Consider the following 26,813-nt stretch of genomic DNA (forward strand, 5'->3'; position numbering starts at 1 on the left):
ACAGAGCCGCATCCCTGGGACTTGAGCACACGCGAGCTTACATACAAGCTCTCTGGGGGCCTCAGCAATGTTCATTCTGAGGAGTGCCACTTGCTTTCTGGCGAGCTGGAGCTGTGGCACAGCAGAAGCCGTGGTGGCTGTGGTAATGCTGCCCAGGGCTCTCTTTTCTCTCCCTCCTCTCTTTCCTCAGAGCCCTGCCCAGCAACAGCGAACTACAAGCCCTCCAGACTCCCGCACTCCCCACCCACTTCCCCCTGCTCGGATTCCTCATCTCCCCACTTCCCCATCAAGGGCATTACTCACGAGGACCAGGCCTGCTGCCGGATCCACTGCACCCTCCACTTCCCTCTACCTTTGATGCAACAAATGATGCCCCTTTCTCCTGCCAGTGTGGGAATCGTGTTTGCCTTGGCCAGGAGGTCTCAGGGATAACAGTGGGGATTCCCTGTGTTGGGCTACACCGGCACCCCAGGCCCAGAGGGAATGTTGGGGGCCCTCTTGGAGCTCCCTTAGGGGCACTGAGGCAGCTGGGGGGTTATGGAGGGTCTCAGGGGAGGCTGTGGTCCTGGCTTCATTCCCTCTCCATGCACTCAGGCTGCAGCCCCCCGGCACCACACTGTTACCTGGCACAACCCTGGAAGGGCTCTCCCCAGGCCCTTGCCTCCATGGGCCCCAGTGCACTGGCCCACCCCTCCTGCTGTCTTCACCTTTTCCTGGTTTCCCCCTCTCCCATCTTTTCAGCCCAAATTGGAACCGAGGTCTCTGACAAATTCAGTCACACAGAGCTCACCGTGTTTTCTTTCCTTTTCCCCTTTGTCAGAAAAACAACAACAAAAGCCCTGTGCCCACCATCCAGTTTGGCGGTACCTTGTTTACCAAGGTTTACTCACCAACAGGTTTGCTCCCAGCTCCTTGGTGTTTGAGCCCCCAACTCCAGGGACAGAGATGAGTTTCGATCCACTGGCGAGATGTTGAAGGACTTGAGAGGGAAAGGGGGCTTGGAGGTCCATGATGATAGAATGAACACTTTTTTAGTGCACTTCACAATTTACAATGTCCTTTCGTGACTACGTTATTTTGTTGGAGCCTCACGACAGCTATATAAGGGAGGCTGTTCAGATGAGAAATGTGGACCTCGCAAAGGTCACATAACTTGCCCATCAAACATCTGAGCTGATTAGAGATGGTCCTGGAGCCTAAGTCCTCTGCTTCTGACTACTTGCCCTCCACGAGTACTGGAACCGAGGACGGCTCTGGGGTAAAGACTCTCCCGCCCCAGGAGAGGCTGCCCGTAGCTGCAGAGCCGGCTGAGCAGTAACAGGGACCGAAGGAGTGAGAATGGAGTCCCACGAATGCCCCCGACGAAGGCCCGCTCGGTCAGAGGTCCCTTCTGCTCCTGGAGCTGGCTTTCTCCCAGATGTACAGAAGACTGCATCTTGCTGCCTGTCGAACGGCAGCCTGTAGGAGGCTTCCTCGGAGGTGAGTGAGGAGAAACTCCAACTCCGTGCCCCTCAACGTGGGCCTCACTAGAAACACCTGGAAGCCTTGTTAGACCTACTGATTGTCTGGCCCCCAGGTGATTTAAATCTCCCCAGGCCATTCTGCTGCACAGGGATGATGTAGAATCACTGCCCCAGCTGATACGAATGAGTGAGGCTGATAAGTGAGACGATGCGAAGGGTGGCTCACAGAAGAGGGGTCCCCCAAAACTGAACCAGTATGCCGTCACCTCTCCACTCTTTCCCCAAACCATTCCCTTTTAACTTGAATTTCTGAGTCCTGCAGTGCTGGTTTGTTCGAGGCTCTAACTTTCTGCCAAATCCCAATGCCCAGCCAGGAGTCTCAGTGCCCAAGAAGTGTCCCCCATCTATTCTAAAGACAATTCCAAAGTGTCACTCCCTGATGGAAAGGAGTGCCAAGGAGAAGGGTGACTGGCTGGCCAAGGACCCACAGCGTAAGACGAGGAAGTGTCTGCACAGAGATACTAGCTACCACTCAGCACTTTCAGTGGAGACACAGGGGCCTCACAGAGTCACTTACACTCGCTAGCTTTCCTTTCAGGCATTTATCTAACAAACTCTCTGAACCAAGCTTCTCCCAGACACCCACTGCTCACTGCCTCCCTGGAGCTAAAGCAAGTAGCACCAGATATATACATATATATATATAATCTCCAGCACCAGAGTCAGAAGCACCCCCAGAACCTAGGACAGAGCTTAATCATAAGTCCCACCACCTCAGAGAGCCCCATGCACCAGACTAGGTCACAGGAGCAGGGAGGCTAGATGTGGTCTTATTTAATGTGGGAACAGAGGGTTCTTTATGCGGCATAGGCAATACAAAGGGAGAGGGGGAGACGCTCCTATCACCTGTTTCAATTATCCTAACAATAACCTGTGAGTTCATAACTATGATCTCTGTTTTACATCTCGACAGAAGCCCAAGAAAGACCCATCTCCAGAACCTAGGAGTCACTAAAAGCAAAAGCCTTCGTACACAGGCCTCATGTTCAGGGGAAGGTGGGTATTGACTGCTCGTCAATAGCAAATCTGTGCGGAGTAGGCGCTATAGAAATTCGCCAACCCCTGGTGCTAACTCAACCCAAGGGAGAATATTATTCCATAAAAAGAATGAAGTACTGAGTCATGTTACAACATGATGACCCTTGTAAACATTATGCTAAGGGAAAAAAGCCAGTCCGAAAGGACCACATATTGTAGGATGCCATTTATATGAAATGTCTGCAATAGGCAAGTCTGTGGAGACGGAAGGTAGATTCCTGCGGGCTATGGCTGGGGCCGGGGGTGGGGTGGGGAGGAATGCTGTGTGAATGCTAATAGGTACGGGGCTCTTTTTTGGGGTGAAAAAAACGTTCTGGAATTAGATAGTGGTGATGGTTGCACAACCTAGTGCATTTATTAAGAGCCACTGAATTGTACACTTTTCATGGTATGTGAATTATATCTCAAAAAAAAAAAAAAATCCAAGGGTGATGGGCTTCAAAATTTGAAAGGTGCCTAGGGTTCCCTGAGGCTTTCAGGGGAGCCTGAGAGTCCCCTGTACAAGGTGTCTCAGCTAACAAGTGGCAAAGGCAAAGCATAAGCCAAAGTTTGTCTGACTGAATAGCCTGCTTTTCTTCCGTCCAAGGTCAAGTTCAGCCAGTCCCCTAACTCAGCAGCAATGCTCCTTAGCTCAGGCCGGCTGCTCTCCTCCTAACATCTCACACAGGCCCTCTGTCCCGAGGAGTCGGTGTCCGGGTTAGGACGCCACAGCAGTGAAAGAGGACAGGCACCGTGGGCCTGAGCCGCCCTTTGGGAGGTTGGGGGAGCCCAGTGGTGCTGCTATGGACCAGGGTTCCGGGGAGCTCAGAGCCACAGAGGGAACAAGGTCTTTGCATGATCCCAATACCTTTCCTTTGAAGCTCTGGTTACAACATGAATTATTATTATTATTATTTTTTGCGGTACGCGGGCCTCTCACTGTTGTGGCCTCTCCCGGTGCGGAGCACAGGCTCCGGACGCGCAGGCTCAGCGGCCATGGCTCACGGGCCCAGCCGCTCCGCGGCATGTGGGATCCTCCTGGACTGGGGCACGAACCCGCGTCCCCTGCATCGGCAGGCAGACTCTCAACCACTGCGCCACCAGGGAAGCCCTGAATGATTATTTTTAACTAAAACATGTTAATGGAATATTTTAGTCTTATAATAATTTAAAAATTACCTCATATTCTCTACATTTTACAATTAATATATATATTAATTTAAATAGATATTCATCTTTTGTTGCAATAATTCTTTTCTTTAGTAATAACTGTAATATTATCATGTTTAGCATTTTTCTGCAATAATATAAACATTAGCAATGAGATAAAATACTTTATCTTTGCTGCTGCTGAATAGTGTAGCAACTAATGTTTACAATCACACAATGATTCCACTTGTCCACTTAAAAGGTTAAAATTACAGTTACATCTGTATCTTTAATGATTGCCTATGCTAAATAATGTATATCTGTTATTGGATAATATAACTTTCCTTTTCTGTTGTGACACATATTTTAAGCTTTTTTCAAATGTTGAGAGTTTATTAAATCTTTGACATTCGTTTGTGTAGCTCAACGTCTTAGAGATGGTCATTTACATGGTAATTAGAGAAATAAAAATAGATGATCTATAAAGGAAATGATAATGTTCTATTTTAAAATAGCCCATATTTATTCGGTAGTCCAGAAAGTATGAGGAGCAAGTCTAGAGCCAGAAGGTAATTGTGTGTTTCACGGGACTATTTTCGATAACATGAAATTATTTATTTGTCCTTTACCTGTTAGTGATCGTTCTCCCTCTAGATTGTAAGCTCCACGAGGACGGGGACTGTCCCTGTCTTCCTCACCACCGTGTTGCACTGAGCATGCAGGACAGCATGAGGCCGAGGGAGAGAGATGAAGAGCTGGAGCATCAAGGAGAGCTGGATTTGTCCTTGTTAACTCAAAACGCTCCACCTCATTCAGCTGCATAGGAGGACACGGCTCCACTGAGGCATAGTGTCCCCTCTTTCTGCCTTAGACGCAGTGAGCAGACCTTGAGAAGAAATGGGACTTTCGGATATTAAAGGGGTGAGGCACAAGATCTGCTAAAGAGAATCTGATAATGGAAGTTGGGTGTGGATAAAAGGGGAGTCCTGGGCCACCGGAAACAGGAATGATTAGAGTCAAGTCCAAGGCTATTGACATGCTCTCTCCTATTTGCTTGATGAAGGGATTCATGGTGGCTAATTGCATCCCATGGACACAGATGGCAACCAGAGAGCTAACTCTTCCAGTCTAAGTGGTGATAGCTCCGTCTCCCTGATCTTCCAAATAAATTCAAGCATTCCATGAAGTGATATCAAATGCACACATTTGATTCTCCACATTCAGGATAGCAAACCTGGCTAAGTGCCCACCCTCTGCTAGAGACTTAACATGCATCCCCTTGTCTGCCTCTCACCATAATCACAGGATGTAGCTCTCACGATTCCCAGTTTACAGACAAGGAGTCTGTTGAGTATGTGGGGAGTATGGATTAGTACTCAGGCAGCCTGGTGTCAAAGCTTTGCAGGCTTAACCACCACATCTTACTGCTCCCTGCTACCGTCGCCTTCTTAGTAGAACTCCACGGAGTTCCCTTGACAAGGCTAATAGCCCAGCAACCCTGTGCTCTGACCTCAACTGGGACTTGTTTACAAAGCTGGCCCTGCACTTATCGACAAGGGAGGTTCCAGTTCACAAAAGTTAGTAGATTAAAAAATAAAGCAGTTGTCAACAACTGCCTACGTGACATTCTAGTTTGAATTTTCATCGCATTGGAAACCAGTCCTGTTGTTCCCATTTTGTGAAAACGAGAAAAGCCACAAAGTGTCAGTGACACAGCAGTCGCCAGGTCCTTCCTCTCTGTGATTTGGCCTCCTCCTGCTGTAAGAAAAGTTAAGTCATTGAGGATAAAGCCTTAGGAAAGAGTTCTCACATTCCAAATATCTATCAATGCATCAGTGCATCTATCAGTGCATCACTTCTATCAGTGCATCACTTACTTCTCCTTTCCAAAAACAGGACTTTTATTCACATCTACTTTGTTCTCCTTCAAAGAGAAACTGCATTTGAATAAAATCATCAATACCACCTGCAGCGCTTCGGCACGTGCACATGAAGTTATTTCTGAAACTGAGGACTGCGGGCTTGGGGCAAGGGAAGCATCTCCCTGCAAAGTTTCACTTGGGATGTTCTGGATTTCAACCTGAGCCACTGCCTGTGACTCCTGTCTACCTTCAATGCCGGCTCTGCAGAAAGGCTGCCCAGCCATGACAGACTCTTTGCCGAGGCTGTCCCTGGAGGCGGGTGCTTGTGGAGATCCTTTGTCTATTTAACAAACAGAATATGGTTCAAAGAAGGATCTAGGGCAACCTAGAAACTGAAAGAAAGCAATGGGGAGAGACTGTCTTAGCCCATCTAAAGCCTAGAGCCTAGAAAAATAGAAGGATGAAGGAAGAGGTTGCTACAGGAAGACTTCTCCAAGGTGTGGGGACCTAGCATCAGCAAGAACAGGAAATCAAAGGGACACTTTCTCCCTTCGTAAAGCTGTGAAGCTGTGGCCTTCCTAAAGATGAAGCCCACACTGACTGTTATGAGGAGGGCGGAACGCGATTCGAACTTCATCTCTTTGCCTTGAACTTGCAAATAACAGTTCCCCCTGCCTGTTCTCTGAAGCTGGCTGGCCAGGTGCTGCAGAAGAGTGTTCCTTGTCTCTTCTCTGGATGAAAACAGCAGGCATAGGGTACCCTCTGAGGGAGCCCTGCCACCGAGCTGTAATGAACCAAGCCCCCATCTGTATCTGAATCAGCTAGGGAACCTATTAAGAATTCAGAGTCCTGGGCCCCATCTCAGACTTACTAAATCAGATTTTCTGGGCGGTGGCACCTGGGAATTTGCATTTTGCAGATGTAGGAAATTCTGAGGAATGGTAGCGTTTGGGAATCACTGGATTTGAGAATTAAAGACAAACTCTTAGAAAAATTTGGCCCAGGTGAGACTACAAACATTTTCAGAACAGTATTTTTTTCAAGCCCCCTCCTGTTACTATGCAAACAGGAGCTGCAGATTCATTAGAGGACAAAGGATCTGTACACAGAAAGGTGGCATCCAATTCACTTAAATGTCTGTCTTGCTAACAGTGCAGTCTGCTGTTAAATGGTAGTTTGCCCTGAACAAAAGGAGCAGAGATGCCGGTGTTGCAGGTGAATCTGACTTGTGCTTGCAATTGCCATGGAAACGGCAGCCATTATCGCTAGCTAGGATCCCCTCCCAGGCAATCCTGCTGTTCTATTTTAAAAGCTACTGCTTCTGCTTGCTTCAGATTGGAAATCCTGCCTTCTTGGGGCATGGTGCTGAGGGTTTATAAATGTGTATCCAGAAAAGAAGTAGATAGGGAATTGTGCTTCCCTGTCTCTCTGTTTTCTTCTATTACGCGTCTTCCAAAAGCATCTCAGCATAATCCAAACAGGATAGAAATTCTTCTCATCTCTTAGCACAAATCTCATCTTGTCTCTGGCTTGTAGGGGAATAGGAGAGGGTGAGTTTAGGGTTGAAATAATTCATTTGCCTTCTTCCTTTCCCTTCTTAATCGGTAGGCCTAATTATAAATGCATCTGCACCAGGATTTTAATTAAGTTGAAATTTTCAAACATTGTTTATTTTACACTGAGTGAAGGGGAAATTTTAAAAGGATGAATATGAGGGGAAACAATGCCACACTTTTGTTCTAGAAACCAGATGTTAACGTTGGGCACGCCATGCACCGTCAGCGCTGTATCTTACATTATGAATTGAACATTTTATCTTTGCCTAAAAATGGTAAAATAACAGCAGCTACAAGCATATGGGTTTATCATATGCTATCACATGGGAAACAAGGCTCCAGTGGCTATGTCCTCACCAAGGGAACTCTCCTCAGAATCAGGCCTTCCCCCTTCCAGGCTCCCAAAACCAAATGCTCCTGGAGTATATTCATCTCCTCAGGGGCAGATTCACATCCATGAATTCCCCCCAAACGGAATGTCAGATCGTTCACTGACAATGAGAAATACCTCTCACAGGGACAGGAACACATATATTATATAACCAGTCCTTTCTTCCCCGGTTGGTCAACACAGGGGAAGCCAAATAATATAGTGGTCAAAATGCTATTTTGTTCATTTACCATCAGAAAAAATAAATAACGTTATAAGGAATAGGATACTAAAATCCCTCATAAGATTCATTTCTGTAAGCAGAACCAGAGAGGAAGTCAGATAATAATCAGAGATCGCCTAGAGAGCAGGAAATCAGAACAAAGAGTTCTTCAGTGCTTAAAAGCATTAGGCTGACATAGCCTGATGCTTCCACCTACAAGATGTGATTGGTCTGGCCAGTGGGAGGGGATTATTCCCTCTGCCCTGGACAATGGTTTGGAGGCCCTTGCTAACTGTTCCTGGTGACTCAATTTCCTATGCTCTCAAGCTGATCACCATGCCCCTGATTTTCATATTATTTCTTGGATTCAGGTTACTGTCTCTGTGGACTGGGCCTGCGGGTGGGGGAGGCATTGTCTTTTTTTTTCTTTTTTTTTACATCTTTATTGGAGTATAATTGCTTTACAATGGTGTGCTAGTTTCTGCTTTATAACAAAGTGAATCAGTTTTACATACACATATGTCCCCATATCTCTTCCCTCTTGCGTCTCCCTCCCTCCCACCCTCCCTATCCCACCCCTCTAGGTGGTCACAAAGCACCGAGCTGATCTCCCTGTGCTATGCGGCTGCTTCCCACTAGCTATCTATTCTACATTTGGTAGTGTATATATGTCCATGCCACTCTCTCGCTTTGTCCCAGCTTACCCTTCCCCCTCCCCATGTCCTCATGTCCATTCTCTAGTAGGTCCGTGTCTTTATTCATGTCTTAAAGGCTTTGCATATTCCAGGTTCTGTATTCTGTGCTAAGCTGTGTTGATTTTATAGTTTAACTCTCTGCCAGCGACCTTATTTCAATTTCTCAAGAGCAACCTCTCTGCCACTCCCAATAGGTGGGCAACATATCTGAGTACACGGTTACATTTCTTCAGATTTTCAAGCTATCCCAGCTTGTATTTGAGAAGACAGTAATAAATTCACAGCCCATCTCTTCCTTAGCGTGGAGCTGATAGTGAGCTGGGCTGAGCCACTTTCAAACGTCATTACAGGGGTGTCGTGGGTTGCTTTAGAGTTGCCACCGACCTTCTTGTCCTTGTCTGTCTTCTCCTCTGGTTACCACGTGTCCATCACCAGTCACCCATTAGGTGAACGCTTGTATCCTAGACTGAGAGGAAGGGCTAGGAGCAGCTGGGGGGTTAGGAGGGTAAAGCAGAGGCTGAGCAGGGACATGCAGATGGGGACATAGGGCCACCGGGCCACTCTTTGGAGGCACAGCACAGAGACCAGTTAGATAATTTATTTCAATTTGTTCTATTAAAATGTTTGTATTTGTTGAACTGAACGTCTATTGCATGAAGGTACTTGATTTTGCACCTAACTTACTGGTATTTGGGTAAATTCTAGTAAACGGCCGGAAAGAGGGAACAAGCAGTTAATATAACCCCTAGAGGCCGGTTGCCCTCTTTAGGTTACTAGGGTAAAGGGGCTGGGGACTCGAGTTCTGAAAGCTTTAGCCTGGAATGAAACTACCATCCGGAAAGGAAGGATCAGGTCAGGGCAACAAAACAGAATGTAAAAAAAAACCCCAAAACAGATAAACAGGGCCACTCAGCCTGTTACCGACCCTCCCTAACCTGTCCCCTACAAGGGTCCTTCTGCTGCCCCCTGCCATTGCAGCCAGCAGAAGACCCAGCTCCGTTTGGGACAGGCTGTGGGCGGGGCTGCTTTATAGGATCTCGTTTGCGGGGCGGGGGGGTGGGGGTGGGGCGGAGTTCTCCTGGGTCTAACGCAGGCGCGTTGCTCACGGGCTCCAGACGGAAGTGCGCCGTGCAGGTCTCTGCGCAGGGCCAGTCGCCCGTGTTGCACTGCAGTGTCGTGGGCAGCGCTTTTCCACACGGCCCGCGGGAGTCGAGGTGTCAGGCGCTGCAGTTCTGCGTTGGGAACTCTAATCCTTGTTAGATGCAAGGCCTCTGCACGCGGCCCCCTAAGGCAAGTGAAACTACACGAAGCCCAAAAGAGGAGGTTAGGCCTTCTCACCTAGGTTCCATTTTATTTTTCCCAGGGACTCCAGTGGGCTTTGCCGGTGACAAATGCGTAGATTCCATAAGAGATGCGTGGGGTGAGGGCATCAAGGGGTGGAAGCCTCTTTGAGAGGTCCAGGCATCACCTTCCCCTGCCCTTGGACCCTTAACTCGACTTCGAGCTTGTGGGTCTCCTGGGCTGAAGCAGAGGCCGCTAGCTCTTGGCTACCGGGGCACCGTTAGGGTTTCTGCATGGAAAGTGTCAGCTCAGCATTCAGCCTCCACCCTGGAGAGACAGCTGGCTCCCGGAGTGGCCTTCGTGGGCCATTTGTGGGGCTCTGCAGCAATCTGAAGTCATGCAGAATCCCAGCCTGGGCCTCTGCCATCTCCAGAAAACTGGGGATCTCACCTGAACGAGGAGAGTCTTAAGATTCTGCTGGAAGAGTCTGAGGTTGTTTAACTTCACTCGCTGTATTGAGAGTCGTGCTGGTCCAGGCTGATCCCGAAGGAGACAACAACAGGTTCCTCTATGGAGCTAGTGGGGGCTACTCTGCAGGTTCCAGAGTAACCCCGGGAAGGAAGAGATGAGATATGCCCCGGGATCTACCCAAAGTTAAAACCTAGGGCTTAAGTAGAGGCAACCCAGATAAGCAAAAGGCAGTTTACCAATTTTAGGCCACAAAGATCCTAGCGCCTTAAATTTGCAATGTAGAAACAAGATAATGTTGTATAGGATTCAAGATTCCTGTAATGGATGTTAAAAAGAGTTGATTGAATAGACATTTTCTGAACCGGTATTAAACTTCTATGTAGGAAGAAAGGAGGAGGAAAGGAAAAGTGGAGAGACTGGGAAATGTTTTCTCATTTGGAGGTACCAGAGTTTTATTTCTTTTTTAAGTAGAACCATTGGAACTACCCAACTCTACATTGACTAATTGGTGATAGTATATATATACACATATAAATGTGTGTGTGTGTATATATATATATATAGATATATATATAGTATAAATATATATATAAGGTTTTAATTTGGAGACATAAAAAAGCTAGGCATAGGGAGATCAGCTTGGTGCTTTGTGACCACCTAGGTAGGTGGGATAGGGTCGGTGGGAGGGAGGGAGACGCAAGAGGGAAGAGATATGGGAACATATGTATACGTATAACTGATTCACTTTGTTATAAAGCAGAAACTGGCACACCATTGTAAAGCAATTACACTCCAATAAAGTTGTAAAAAAAAATAAATAATAAAAGGGCAGAAGCAAAAACAAAAAACAAAAAAACTAGGTGTATACCATGAAACAACATCCAAATAAAAGTGAAAGGGGGTAAGAACTCCAGAATTTGAGCTTAATTACTAAGAAAATGTCTACTTGAAAAGCTGTAGTAGCGCAACACACAGGTGAGTCCTTCTTTAAAGAAATCAGTTACGGCATTAAAACCATTCATGCAACTACACACTCTAGTTCTGCAATACTTCCTATTGCAAGTAAATTCATATTCAAAATTTTAAAACTGTCTTCAGTCCAATTAAAAGAATAAAAATAGTTTAAAACTCACTAATTTAAAACAAAGCATCTACACTGGAAAATTCCACTGGTTTACAAAGACAGTCCCCAATTTAGGACTTTTTTACTTTACAATGGTGTGAAAGCTATACGCATTCAGTAGGAACCACACTTCGAATTTTGAATTGTGATCTTTTCCTGGGCTAGCAATATGTAGTCCTCTCTCATGATGCTGGTGAGGGCAGGAACACAGCTCCCAGTCATGAAGGTAAACAGCTGATACAACCACTCTATCTATCTAACTCTATTGTTCAGTTTTTCGATTTCAGTACAGTATTCAATAAATGACATGAAACGTTCAACACTTTATTATAAAATAGGCTTTGTGTTAGATGATTTTGTGCGACTGTAGGCTAATGTAAGTGCTTTGAGCATGTTCAGGCTACGCTAAGCTATGACGTTTAGTTGGTTAGGGGTATTAAATGCATTTTTGACTTCTGATAGTTTCAACTTACTATGGGTTTATCAGGATGTAACCCCCTCATAAGTCCAGGAAGATCTGGACTGTATTTTCAAACTTGAACCATTTGAGCTATCTAGCTCCACATGAACTAAATGACCGAAGCTAAGGTTTCTAGAGTGGACGATGGTGTCTGTGAGTGAAACCCTTTTCATTCAACTGCTTGGGAGGATCCATAGCCTGATGGGCAGCCCCTACCCTGCTTACCTGAGAGCAATGACTATGAGCCACAGCCCTGCCTGCTCAGTGTCACCCCATGCAGAGTGTCACCTTGAAGAGTCCTTCTTACATTACAGCAGAAGAAAGCCACACTAGCTACTCAGTCTCTCCTTCTTCTGTATGAACAGACAACTTAGGATTACCAGGCATAAGAAGAAAACCAGCAACAAGAAAGTGAGACCAAGATAAGTAATTGGAAAAACAGAAATAATTCAGGAAACAAAGCAATTTTAATGAAAATCCTCAGAGAGATTAGCTATCCTTAAACCAAGAAGATACTATAAATGAGGAGCAATCATAAACAGAATGAACCATTAGAAATGATTAATTACTAATATTTTTAAAAATGTAATAGAAGAATGGAAAAGTCAAGGACATTGCTCAAACCTTAGAACAAAAAGACAGAAATTTTAAAATGAGGTAAAAGTTGAGACAACTTTATGTCTTGTATATTTTACCACAATAAAAAATTTTAAAAGTTGAGATGACTAATTCAGCAAGTCTAGCATTCAACAAATCAACTTTCAAGAGAGTGCAGAGACCATGAAGAAGAGGAAATTAGCAAAGAAATAATGAAAATCTTTTAAAGCCACATGGTCACAAATCTTCCAGTTGAAAAGATCTATTAAATACCTAATTCAAGAATTTAAAAATACTTATTCCTAAACATGTTACTATGAAATTTCAGAACACCAAGTATAAAGAGAACATCTTCAGGGCTTCCCTGGTGGCACAGTGGTTGGGAGTCCGCCTGCCGATGCAGGGGACATGGGTTCGTGCCCCGGTCCGGGAGGATCCCACGTGCCGTGGAGCGGCTGGGCCCGTGAGCCATGGCCGCTGAGCCTGCGCGTCCGGAGCTCTGCAACGGGAGAGGCCACAACAGTGAGAGGCCCGTGTAACACACACACACACACACACACACACACACACACAAATCTTCAACTCTTCCAGAAAGTAAAAACAAGTCAGCCACAAAAGAACAAGCCAAACTAGCATCTGATTTCTTATTAGTAACGGTGGGTGCTGGAAAGCAATGGAGCTATGCTCTCAAAGGTCTAAGAGCAAATAATTTCCAATCTGTTGTGGACTATCTTGGACTATGAATCTGTATATTTCCTGTGTGTTTCTTTAACCTCTTTACCTACTCATGTGAACCCCTAGGGTCTATTTTCTTCCACTCAGTTCTACTCAGATAGGCATGAGTCACCCACTTTGGAAGCAGCAACAAAGACTATAAAATTAAAAGGAAAAAGTCTTTAGACAGAGGACCAGATGGAAAGATACATCTGCATGCTTGAAGGGCTAGTTTTTCCACTCTAAAGCCTAGATAAAATATGTACCAGGAAAGGGAAGTAAAAGGCAAAGGGACCACTTCAGAAAGGAATGAAGAAAACTCTTAAGAGAGGAATTGGCAGGATGGGGAAAGCTTTTATGACAGATGTCACTTGGTTGCCTGGAAACTGATTTGGTGCTGGGCTGTCCACACTGGCTGCAGTCTCTAGTGAGAAACTCCACCCTTATTGTCAATGGCTGGTCATCATCCATTGAGTGTCCAGTTTGATGGGGCACTCATTTGTATGGGTGGATTATCCACTCTCTGATGGTGTACCTAAGATATTTTGTGGGATGTTGGTAATATGAATATATCAAGACAGGGCTGGACAAAACCATTTGAAAATTGCACTGTCCTGGTTATACTTGAATACTATACCCAGCCAAACTATCAAATGTGTTTACAAAACTGAGATACTTTGAGACATGCATATCTCAAATGTTTTATACTATTTTTAAGAAGTTTCTTGATCTATTTTTGCAAAATGAGGGAGAGAACCAAGAAACAAGAAGTTATGGGATTCAGGAAACAGTAGATGCAATACAAAAGAGCAGTTAAAGAAAGTCCTGGTATTTCCAGAGTGATAGCTGTAGTGCAGATCTAGGAAAAAAGCAATTCCTGTAGAAGTAGGAGGATGGAGTTCTCTGGACGAAAGGGAGGTCTCTGAGAGGGTGATCTTGATGGAAAAGATGGTGTATGGACAGAATGTTTGTGTCCTCCAAAATTCATATGTTGACATCCTACCCCTCAGCATGATGGTATTAAGAGTTGGAGTCTTGGGGAGGTTATTAGGATTAGATAAGTTCATGAGGGTAGAGCCCTCATGAATGGGATTAGTGCCCTTTTAAGAGTCATGAGAGTTTGCTTCCTCTCTCTGTGCTCTCTACCATTAAGGATACAATAAGAAGTTGCAATCTGCAACCTGGAAGAGGGCCCTCGCCAGAACCCAATGGCACTGGCACCCTGATCTTGGACTTCCAGCTTCCAGAACTGTGAGAAATAAGTTTTTGCTGTTTAAGCCACCCAGTCTGTGATATGCTGTTATAACAACCTGGTCTAAGACAGATGGTATGATGGAATAGAATTTGTCAAAGCCAGTGCTTTAAGAAAAAAACAGAGAGAGAGAGAGGCATTTAGAAACTTAAAAATAAAACTCCACAAGAAAAATATATCTAAATATGTGGCAAACTCAAGTACATAATGGTTTTAAGAAATTTCTAAATTATAAGACAAGAGAACTCCATTCGACTTTCTTACAAATTTCTAAACTGTAAGAAAAGAAATCCTCCTACCGGTGCTGAGTTTATATCATTTGGCTCAGTAAAGAAGTGAAAGTATTTCAAGCACATAACTTGGGCCAGCATTTGCACAGGCCTAATAACACAAAAGTTGCTTTTTTGGCTTGCAAGGAAGACTTGACTGTGGTAGCAGAACAGAATACAAATTGGTAATCTTGATAATGTAAAAGGTAAAAATGACAAAAGGAGGGCCATGGCAGGAGGAGGAAAGCTAGAGAAAGGAATGGGGAATGATTTTCTTTTTATAAAGCTGGGAGTCAATAGATAATGCTGAAAGTTGATGTCACAAGAAACAGGTTGAGGTAAATTATTTATAGTCACAAAGATAACCAATAGAAGAACCAGGAGAAAAAAAATAATAAGATAGACATCTAGTATTGGAAGAGTGGAGAAGAGTGTCACATATGAGAACTAATACAAATATTTTTTAATATTGACTGTCTTCGTTCAGGCTGTTATGACAGAATATCATACAATGGCACTGGGAGGTTTAAACAACAGAAATTATTTCTCACATTTCTGGAGGTTGGGGAATCCCAGAACAAGATGCCAGCAGATCTAGTATCTGGTGAGAGTACTCTTTGTGATTTATTGGGGACTGTATCCTCATGGGAGAGGGGGAGGGGAAAGGGAGAGGGCAGCAGGGGGAGAGAGAGGGGGAGAGGGAGAGAAAGTTCTTAACTCCTGTGTCTCTTCTTATAAGGGCACTAAGCCCATCTTAACAGCCCCACCCTCATGTCCTAATTAGCCCACAAGTGCTCCACCTCCAAATACCATCACACTGGGGATTATGGTTTCAATATATGAATTTTGAGGGGACGCAAACATTCGTTCCATAGCATCAACTATGGAAAGTGAACCTGAGGCTGGAGAGAGGTGGGGAGACTACTGTTTCTTATTGTATACTCCTCGATGCTCTTTGATTTATTTTGAGCAAATACTTCTTTGATTAAAACATTTTAGATGCATTTCAGGAATCACCTCCTCTGTGAAGCCTTCTCTGACCTCTCTCTACTAGCAGAGTTTGGCATTCATGATGCCCTGGTTGTACTTATACCAGATGTTATGGCCTAAATTGTACCCCCTCAAAATGGATATGGGGCGCTCTAACCCCCCATGTGACTATATTTGGAACTAGGGCCTTTAAGGAAGTAATGAAGATTAAATGAAAAACAAGGTCCTACTGTATAGCACAGGGAACTATATTCAATATCCTGTAATAAACCATAATGGAAAAGTATATGAAAAAGAATATGTATGTGTGTGTGTGTATATATATATATATATATATATATATATATATATATATATATATAACAATCACTTTGCTGTGCAGCATAAACTAACACATTGTAAATCAACTATACTTCAATAAAATAAAATTTTTAAAAAAAGGTTAAATGAAGTCTTAGGGGTGGAGCCCTGATCCAATAAAACAGGTGTCCTAGTAAGAAAAGGAAGAGACACCAGAGCTTTCTGCCAAGTGAAGACACAGCAAAAAGGCAGCTGTCCCAAAGCCAGGAAGAGAACTTTCACCAGAACTTGACCATTTGACCATGTTGGTACCCTGATCTCAATTACCAGCCTCCAGAAATGTGAGAAAACAAATTTCTGTTGTTTAAGCCACCCAGTCTATGATATTTTGTTGTAACAGCCTGAGCTAATACACCAGATTCTACTGCCATGATTTGATACATCTGTCTCCTCTTCCGGATTATAGACTCCTGAGAGCAAAGCCCCATATTAATATAACTGCCATATATTGAGGACTTACTATGTGCCAATCACTGTATGAGGTACTCACACGCTATCTCATTTAAACCTTACAACTTCATAACATCAAAACTATTATCCTCATTTTACAGATAAAGAAACTAAGACTTGAAGAAATTATGTGGTTTGTCTAAATTCATTAGAATCCATTTATACCTGGCTCCCACCACTATAGTGCCTTCTGTCTTCTGTTTCCTTGCCTCCTAGCAGTTCCTCACACATAGCTGGTTTTGCGAGGTTGTTTGTTAATTTCTTGGATAAATGTATTCCAGTGTCATCAAGGGAAAAGCACTTGTTTCTCCTTACAATAATATATTCCTGAACTTAATGTTCTTGAACACTCCCACCTCCAATAATAATAAAATTAAATAAAATTTAAAATCCCCTCCTCCAGACAGATCCATCTATATAACTTGCAGAGCTCAGTGCAAAATGAAATTACAGGGCCTCTTGTTCAAAAATTATTAAGAATTTCAAGAGCTTCCAGGTTGGTGAACACATGGAGACTTGGGGAGAGTGGTGCATCATGGAAGCTCCACGCTCCTTCCCACATACATTGCCCTATGCTTCTCTTCCACCTGGCTGTTCCTCAGCTAAATCCTTTTATGATAAAGTGATAAACATTGCCCATTCTGGACACCCACTTTGCTTTATTCACAGAACAGCCCACCCCAGCGATCTCTCCGCAGCAGTATGTTGAGATCTTCCTTGTTCATTTTTCAGCCTCAGAGTCCTCTACTGGGTGCCTTATCCACCCAGTCCCTGCTGATGGACATTTTCCCTGTTTCTAGTCTTCTGCTATTACAATGAATTAAAGAAAAAAGAAAGAAAGAAAGAAAGAAAGAAATTCACAATGGCAACAGCAGAGCATTAAGTGAAGTGCAGGGCCCTTCTACGCACAGGGCTTTGTGTGAATGTACAGTCACATGCCCATGAAGCCAGTCAGCCCCACCTGCAACATTTTCCTCTTATCTTTCTTTTGAAATCAGTCATAAGTCTAAGTTTCTAGCCATCACATATGCAATTGTTAGTCACACAAGAGCATAGGTTCAGGTAGGGTGAGGGTAATTGTGCATCACAGACCCTTTTCTCCTTTGTTTCTCTGTTTCCTGGAAATGGTTCATCTGTCTATCAAGAACCACCACTTAACACTAATTCAAAAAGATACATGCTGGCTTCCCTGGTGGCACAGTGGTTGAGAGTCCGCCTGCCGATGCAGGGGACACGGGTTTGTGCCCCAGTCCGGGAAGATCCCACATGCCGTGGAGCAGCTGGGCCCATGAGCCATGGCCGCTGAGCCTTCACGTCCGGAGCCTGTTCTCTGCAATGGGAGAGGCCACAACAGTGAGAGGCCCGCGTACTGCAAAAAAAAAAAAAAAAGATACATGCACCCCAATATTCATAGCAGCATTATTTACAATAGCCAATTTATGGAAGCAATCTAAGTGTCCATCAATAGATGAATGGATAAAGAAGACATGGCATGTATACACACACACACACACACACACACACATATACATACGTACACAATGGAATATTAGTCATAAAAAAGAATGAAATTTTGCCATTTGTAACAACATAGATGGACAAGTATTATGCTTAGTGAAATAAGTCAAACAGAGAAAGACAAATATTGTATGTTTTCACTTACATGTGGGATCTAAAAAATAATACAGACAAAATGAATATAACAAAACAGAAACAAACTCGCAGATACAAACCAGTGGTTACCAGTGGGGAGAAGGGTGGGAGGGCAAGATAGGGGTAGGGGATTAAGAGCTACAAACTATTGGGTTGGCCAAAAGGTTTGTTCATTTTTGTCCATAAGATAGCTCTAGTAGCACTCTGTTGTCTTTAACTTCATTCAAAACAGTTATGTTAGATTGTATGTGATAGCTGTCATCAGTGTACATTTAAAAAAAGACTTATCAAAATTGGTGAATTTTTGTGTAGCCATTTTAATGAAGATGGAAGAAAAAAGCAACATTTTTAGCATATCATGCTTTACTATTTCAAGAAAGGTAAAAACACAACTGAAATGCAAAAAAAAGATTTATGCACCTTTTTGGAGAATGTGCTGTGACTGATCAAAAATGTGTCAAAAGTGGTTTGCGAAGTTTCGTGCTAGAGATTTCTCACTGGACGATGCTCCATGGTCAGGTAGACCAGTTGAAGTTGGTAGTGATGAAATTGAGACATTAACTGAGAACAATCAACGTTATACCACAAGGGAGATAGCCAACATACTCAAAATATCCAAATTAAGAACTGAAAATCATTTGTACCAGCTTGGTTATGTTAATCACTTTGATGTTTGGGTTCCACATAAGTGAAAAAAACCTTCTTGAGCGTATTTCCACACACGGTTCTCTACTTAAACGTAATGAAAACCTTCCATTTTTAAAACCAATTGTGAGGGGTGATGAAAAGTGGATACTGTACAATAATGTGGAGTGGAAGAGATCTTGGGGCAAATGAAATGAACCACCGCTAACCACACCAAAGGCCGGTCTTCATCCAAAGAAGGTGATGTGTATATGGTGGGATTAGAAAGGAGTCCTCTATTATGAGCTCCTTCCGGAAAACCAAACGATTAATTCCAACAAGTACTGCCCTCGGTTAGACCAACTGAATGCAGCACTCGATGAAAAGCGTCCAGAATTAGTCAACAGAGAATGCATAATCATCCATCAGGATGACGCAAGACCGCATATTTCTTCGATGACCAGGCAAAAACTGTTACAGTTTGGCTGGGAAGTTCTGATTCATCCACTGTATTCACCAGACATTGCACCTTCGGATTTCCATTATTTAGGCCTTTACAAAATTCTCTTAATGGAAAAAATTTCAATTCCCTGGAAGACTGTAAAAGACACCTGGAACAGTTCTTTGCTCAAAAAGATAAAAAGTTTTGGGAAGATGGAATTATGAAGTTGCCTGAAAAATGGCAGAAGACAGTGAAACAAAAGAGCAAATACGATGTTCAATAAAGTTCCTGGTGAAAATGAAAAATGTGTCTGTTATTTTTATCTAAAAACCAAAGGCACTTTTTTGCCAACCCAACACTATGTATAAAATAAATAAGCTACAAGGATATATTGTACAGCACAGGGACTATAGCCAATATTTTATAATAACTATAGATGGAGTATAATCTATAAAAATTTGATTCACTATATTGTATACCTGAAACTAATATAATATTGTAAATAAACTATACCACAATAAAAATAAATATAAATAAATAAATAAGATACAAGGATGTAATGTACAGCACAGGGACTAAAGCCAATATTTTATAATAACTTTATATGGAGTATAATCTATAAAAATATTGAATCATTATGTTGTATACCTGAAACTAATATTGTAAATCGACTATTCTTCAATTTAAAAAAAGAACCAGCACTTGAGACAGAGAATTCTCAATAGACATGCAGAGCTGCATTAGTCAACAACAAAAGTAGTAGTGGAACGTGATAAATTAGCAATGGGAGTTGAATGCCTATGATCCAGATTTTACTCCAGAAAGGGGAAATACATAAAACTCCATATAAATATATTAACAAATTGGAAGATATATTAATTACAGGAGATTAAAACATTTGGCCCATTGCCTCACAATCTAATTAATCTTTGAATACATTCAGGAGTTAACATCAAAGCTGCCAACAGCCCTAGCAGAATTATTCCATATGGAGTGCTCCATTCTCAGTCAGTGGTTTCGAGTTTTTAAACCAGGAATTGCAAATCCAGTGTTTCTAGGAGCCAGACAGGTACTTCGATAAGTGAGGTCAGCCAACTGAGGACTTGGGAAACTGGAGACCACTTCTGGGCCTCTACTGCAGCTGTTCCCGTGGTCCAGTTGACTCTTAGCAGTGTGGACTGATACGGTCTGAGCTTCTGAATTTTCAAGCAAACCCAGAAATGAGTTTTCACCAAATTGTAAATGTGTAAATGTTAGCAACTAATTTTAATAATTAAAAGAAAAATATGGTCAAATAAGAATTGTCTGGGGGCTGGAAATGGTCATGAGCCCTTAGCTTGAGCCCTCCATGACAAAAGATTCATTTTATCGTACAGAGTTCGAGACAACTAAGTTTGGACTAGAGTCCCATATACAAATCCATCACTGGCAAGAATGCTTGAGCGGCTAGGTTGTTTGAATTAGGAAGAGCAAAGAGGCTAAGCCAGTGGTTTGCAAACTCCACCACTCCAGAGAACATTTGGCAAGGTCTGGAGACATTTTGTTTGCTTGTTTGTTTTTTTGCGGTACGCGGGCCTCTCACTGTCGTGGCCTCTCCCGTTGCAGAGCACAGGCTCCGGACGTGCAGGCTCAGCGGCCATGGCTCACGGGCCCAGCCGCTCCGCGGCATGTGGGATCTTCCCGGTTCGTGCCCCTGCATCGGCAGGCGGACTCTCAACCACTGCACCACCAGGGAAGCCCTGGAGACATTTTTGATTGTCTCAGCAGGTGGGGATGCTACTGGCATCTATCTGGTGCATAGAGGCTAGGGATCCTGCTAAATCTCCTATAATGCAGAGAACAGTTCCACAACAAATATTCATCCAACCAAAATGGCAATAGTGCTGAGGCTGAGAAATCAGCTCTCAGGCAGTGATTCACCCCCCAGAATGTGGCTCTCAGGCCAAAGCTTAAAATGCAGATCCTTGGGCCCCAACCCAGGCTGCTCAGTCTTATGCCCTGTAACACCCAGATATGTGCATTTTAGAAATCTTCCCAGGTGATGTTAATGCATGCCAAAATGTAAGAGCCATTGAACTGAAATAACCGATCTAAAGACTCATTTATATCTAGAGAGTTACCATGGTATGTTTAGCAAGGACGTATGTTTAATGAAAACAGAGAAAACTTTTACTTTTAAGCTGCAAAATACTGCACAGACAAAGCAATAGCATCAGAATAATCCACCCACAATCACAGCCTGTTCCAAAAAGATAGGAGTTATAAAGAAGAAAACCTGTCATCGCATCTTTACCCTCCAATACAGAAGATCATGTCCGAGACTGCTGAAGATAGTTTTTAAGTTTATCAACGTGAAAAACAAAACAGCTATGAAAGTCACAATTTTAAAAGCAATCTGTATTCCTCAAGCATTGCAAATTGAAGCATTTGAAATTAGGATGTGGGAAATTAAAGAGAATATATTATAGATATCCTTACTGCCACCTTCAATACATGTCATAGCAATGGGGAAACTAGTCTAATCTTTATAAAGCAACTTATATGTACGTTTGTTTTGTCACTTTCCATTACTACTAAAAATGTAAACTTTAAAAGAAACACTGCCTGGAGCCCTCGCTCACTTGTGGGGTGTATTAGAAGCGTCCCCATTCCAGAAAGGTCAATAGATACTCTTCCCTTCTTCTCTGTCCAGTTAAGTCCTCACTAGAGTGAGCTGCTGTTATTCACAGAAGTGCATCCCACCCCTGGAAGGTCAGGCATGTGTAGTGGTCATCATCCGTAGTGGACATAAATGGAAAATTCAGCCCAGAAGCATAAGCACAGTTAAGGGGAGATTTGTCCCTGGGCTGACGCAATAAGAATTTCAAGGCTGTAAATCCAGACAAAAGGACTGGGAGAAGTAGCTTCCTGGGTAGTAAAATCATTGCCTTGTATGCTAGTGTAAGTTTTTTCTGACTTGGGGCTTATATAAAAGGCAACTTTGCAGGCTGACAAGACCACTGAATTCTAAAAAGGCATCTATAACATAAAGCCTTATATGGAGAGCCTTCCCACACTCTGGCAAACTTACCTTGTTGATAACCTTTGTGCTGTCCTTTTTCACTGCTTTCGCAGGAAACCAATATAAAATTGGCCATACCTCAGCCAAATGGCCATTACTGCCTATCCTCAAACCCAGATGAGCTTCTGTGGTCTGGACTAACTCAGAGTGAGGAAAAAGGTTGAGAGACATGGCTTACCCTGGGGAGCAGAGGTATAGGGGCTCATTCCCGGAAGCAGCACTATTACTTCTTGTCCACAGAGGAAGGAGAGCCATCAAAATCCTTAGGACAGGGCTTCCCTGGTGGCATAGTCGTTGAGAGTCTGCCTGCCGATGCAGGGGACACAGGTTCATGCCCCGGTCCGGGAAGATCCCACATGCCACGGAGCGGCTAGGCCCGTGAGCCATGGCCGCTGAGCCTGCGCGTGCGGAGCCTGTGCTCCGCAACGGGAGAGGCCACAACAGTGAGAGGCCCGCGTACCGCAAAAAAAAAAAAAAAAAATCCTTAGGACATTACATAAAGAAAACACTCTTGAGTTTACACTTTAAAAAAACAAAATCCTTAGGACAGAAAAGACTACCCTCCGGGGCCTCCCTCCCCTCCCAGCATCACCCTAATGACATCCTTGATAATCACACAAGGCCACCCAGCCCCTTATTGGTCCTTGGGACTCTCATACCACCTCTCAATGCCTGTCCCTCATTCCGTTCAAGGCTCTCTACCTCCCTCCCCAACAGATAGATATTCAGGGTTCATTCTGCAGAGTTCTTTCAAGTTGAGATGAATGTGATAAAACTCACTGATGTGTAAAGAAAGCAATTTGTTACCTCTGTAGGGGTTCAGAATAAATCACCCCCAAATATGCCACTTTGGCATCTTGATTATTTTGAACTAAGGTACTTGAGAGACAGCTGGTGCAAGAAGAACACTTTGACCCACCTACGTCTCCCTGAAAGAGGAGAAATCTCCCATGTGAAAGGTACCCTGTACCAGGAGGGCAGAAAGCATCCCTGGTTAATCACCAGAGGCAGGGCATTTAGGGCCAACAAGGGCAAACACGGCAAACTTGTTACTTCATCGTTTTACTATTTTGTCTTGTCAATTCCTCACAAATTGTTTCCTTGTCTAAAAGGTATACAAGTTTCCTATTTTGGTCACTTCTTTGAATCTCATGTCTTTGTGGGGCTCCAGCACATATGTACATATATAATTAAATTTGTTTTTCTCCTGTTAATCTGTCTTTTATTACTAGGGATTCTCAGTCAAGCACCTAGAAGGGTACAGGGAAAATTATATATCCTCTCCTATACCTCCTTCCAGAGAATATATTTTAGAAGCTGTTAATAACAGAAAGGTGATACTTAACCCAACATAACTGATCTGTAAAGGTAAATTTTCAAGGACCAAATCTCCCCAGTGGGGATCTTACACCCCTCAAATCATCTTGGGTAGTCAGAACGTGAGCCATGGAAAGATGGACCTTGTAAAGACAAGTCAGTTGGTGAGTTCTCCATCATTCAAATCCATCAAGAAATGGAGATGCCCTTTCCCAAAATTATGTTTGAAAACAGAAAAGTTAGATAGCATTCTACCTGGAGCATACGGTACAAATTCCTTTATCTTCAAAAACAAAACCAGCCAATTCCCAAAGAGAGTGCACTTCAAACTGAAAAAGCACCCAGTCATTTTCCATGACCTTTGCAGGGAATGGGAGGAAATAAGAAAGACTGTCTCTCCCTCGGCCTCATTCTGAATCAGTTGCCCATCTATGAGCTGAACTTCTCCTATGCAGATAGCACAGATAGCCGTTGTCTCGTCATCTAATGTCCCTCTGCTAAGACTAACGATGGTTTTAAAGCAGGCTGTTAAGTAAGGAAGAGTTTTCTATTGTTATAATAAACATTAAGGTACAGATCTGAGAAGGTGGCAAAGTATTTTCAAAACCACAAAGAGACATCAATGAAAAAGAGCTGCAGCTCGATAGAAAACGCTAGAGCATTGAGCCTCTGTCCTGCTTTAAGTGCCAATTCCTGCCTTTCAGGTTGTGTGGTCCCAGCTGAGGCAGGGAAAGGTAGGCTCAACAGCCTTTAATAGTTTACAGCTGAAGACCATTTAGGTATCAAGCTTTCTCTCAAAAGAGAAGAGCCCAGGTGGCTTGGGGTAGTGGGTCAAAGACCAATTTTAATCTTGAGTCAGAAGACTAGTAAGAAAGTTTAGCTATAAGGTATGGAATGAGTGCTACGCCTGTCATTAAGGGAAAAGGTAGCGTGAAACGAAGGAAAGAGAGATGTAGCATTTCAGTCCCAGTTCTATCACTAAGTTACCATTATTCACTGGAATGTAAGCTATATGTGGGCAGGGACTTTCTGTTTTACTCACTGCTATATTCCCAGCACCGAAGAACAATGAGTGGCACATATTAGGCGCTAAATAAATATTTACCAAATGAATCAACACATTATTGCTGTCTTGAAGAAGTCAAACAGACAGCCCTTAGGGACTCTTTCTTCACTGATTCTTTCTCTATTTGCCCCACAGCACCACTGCCCTGGTCAAAAGAGCATGAGCGCATGAGCGGCGTATGTGAAAAGAAGCTGATGAGGTGATGCCGGTGATGCCCTGGAGGAAAGTTGCAAGGCCTGAAGGTACAGTTGGGGAACTTGGGTGGCAGGTCGACTGGTCAGAAGGGAAGAGCAGCCTGAGCTACCTGTGAACGCAGAGATGCCGAGGTGGGAGGAGGAAAGGAGAGCTGCCAGGGCGGCAGCAGGAGCTGACCAGAGGGACTTAGTTGAAGCAGAGCAGGAAAGCTGTTGAAGCGGCCAGTTTTCTGCGGGCTTTGGCCGAGGGGCTAGTGGAGATGAGCTGTCAGCTGCAAGTGGAGCCAGTGAAGGAGACGGAGAGCAGAGGGAAGTTGACGTATTAGGGCAGACTGGTCATAAAGGAAAGCAGGCGGATACTGCACTCGCCATGTTTGCCCTCCATAGAAAAGAGAAGGCGGGCTTCCCTGGGGGCGCAGTGGTTGAGAGTCCGCCTGCCGAGGCAGGGGACGCGGGTTCGTGCCCCGGTCCGGGAAGATCCCACATGCCGCGGAGCGGCTGGGCCCGTGAGCCATGGCCGCTGGGCCTGTGCGTCCAGAGCCTGTGCTCCGCAACAGGAGAGGCCACAACGGTGAGAGGCCCGTGTACTGCAAAAAAAAAAAAAAAAAAAAAAAAAGAGAGAAGGCAAGAGGGACAGAAGAGAATCTTATCAGACATCCTGGAGTTTCCATGATGGCCTTAATGTTGTGTCCTTTTATTGTTTTCACCAAAGGTATCTTGGCCTTGGTTCTCTGAAAAATAGAGCCTTCAGATTTGGTGGTTTTTTTCTTCATAAAAAGCATTTGTCTTTCATTGTTGTTGGTTTTTGGGAAACAAATGGTAAAATACATACACTGTGGAGTCTGAATTTCCCCATCACAGAGTGTGAATGGGATGGTCCGGTTTCAAAGCTCCTGAATATAGCCTTTGGTGTGGGTGACACTGTCTTTGGTATCTCACGTGGAGGTGGGAGGCCTTCCACCAACTTGGCAAAATAATGGCAACAAACCTCCACGATCCCAAAGCCACCTTCATGGTGGTATCGGATGTGTTTCAGGTACTGGCCTCGCCCTGAAGTGGACTCAGCTGTATATATTCAGCTGGATCTGAATTCCACATTGTGGTCTCTCACTGCCATATCTTGTGCTTCTGAGAGAACCTCCTCCATTATTTGGGCCCCTTTGTTGTCACTAAATTCCAGTCGAGGTAAAGCCTGGTCAGTGGACATTCCTCGAATCAGTTTTGCCAAATACCACATCTTGTCTTTGCTGTACTTTGTCTTCGACAGTGGTAGATTTCAGCTGGCCTCTGAGGAGGTGCTTCAGGTAGTTGTGGAGGCTAAACAATTTTTTTCTCCCATTTTCGAGAAATTTCAAGAGAAGCACTGGTGTGGATATGTGATTAGGGTAAAATGTTATGAGATGAAAGGAACCCCAAGACCAGCTTCCCCCTCAGATTCTGCATCCATAACGCATCCAAACGTTCCAGGTTTGCCACAGCCATCTTTCCTGGAACTTGTAAGTTGTTTATTTGGGAATGTAATTCTGGGAGTGATAGGGCAGGACAGGAGAGGGGAACAGGGAAGGAGAGAGAAACAATACAAGGATATGAAACTGAACTGGCCATTGCTAAGGACACCTGGTGCTCCATCCTGACCAGACCTTCTGAAGAGCTGATGGAAAGCACCTCTGAACTGTCAACAGAGGGGAGGACATGGGGAACGGTTGTTAATTCCCCCACGCTTCTGGGCTGTGCACAGGTCGGTTCCCACAGGCGTCCCTTGCCTCAGCATCATCAAAACCCCAAGGCCAGAACTGAGAGGTTCACTGCACAGGCTCAAGCACATCCGCACGAGGTCCATCAAAGCCCACAGGAAACTGGTCATCACAGCAGGGGCCGGATAGGAGGTGGGGCTGGGAGGTTTGGACGTGGGGCGCAGTCACACCTGGCTTCTCTCTGATCTGCTGGTGCCCTGCCTCTAAGTCCAATTCATCACAGCGTCCTGATCAAGGTGGTGGCTAGTTGCAATCTTTGCAAGGACTTGACATAAAAGGACTAGTGGGACAAGCTGCAGCTAGTTTACAGGCCATTGTTCGTATTTAAGACTTCCCTCCT

General features: G+C 44.0%; 1 pseudogene across 1 annotated transcript; it reads right to left on the bottom strand.

Moving 5' to 3' along the window:
- Positions 1–9,956: 9,956 nt before the first annotated feature.
- Positions 9,957–26,201, bottom strand: LOC308622799 (large ribosomal subunit protein uL22m-like; annotated as a pseudogene). The gene is made up of 3 exons: positions 25,552–26,201; positions 24,830–24,991; positions 9,957–10,126 (listed from the first exon to the last, which is right to left on the bottom strand). The product of its transcript is annotated as a large ribosomal subunit protein uL22m-like (transcript).
- Positions 26,202–26,813: the final 612 nt, after the last annotated feature.

Source organism: Mesoplodon bidens (assembly GCF_964165515.1).
Source record: "Mesoplodon bidens genome assembly, chromosome: 9".
NCBI classification, from domain to species: Eukaryota; Metazoa; Chordata; class Mammalia; order Artiodactyla; family Ziphiidae; genus Mesoplodon; species Mesoplodon bidens.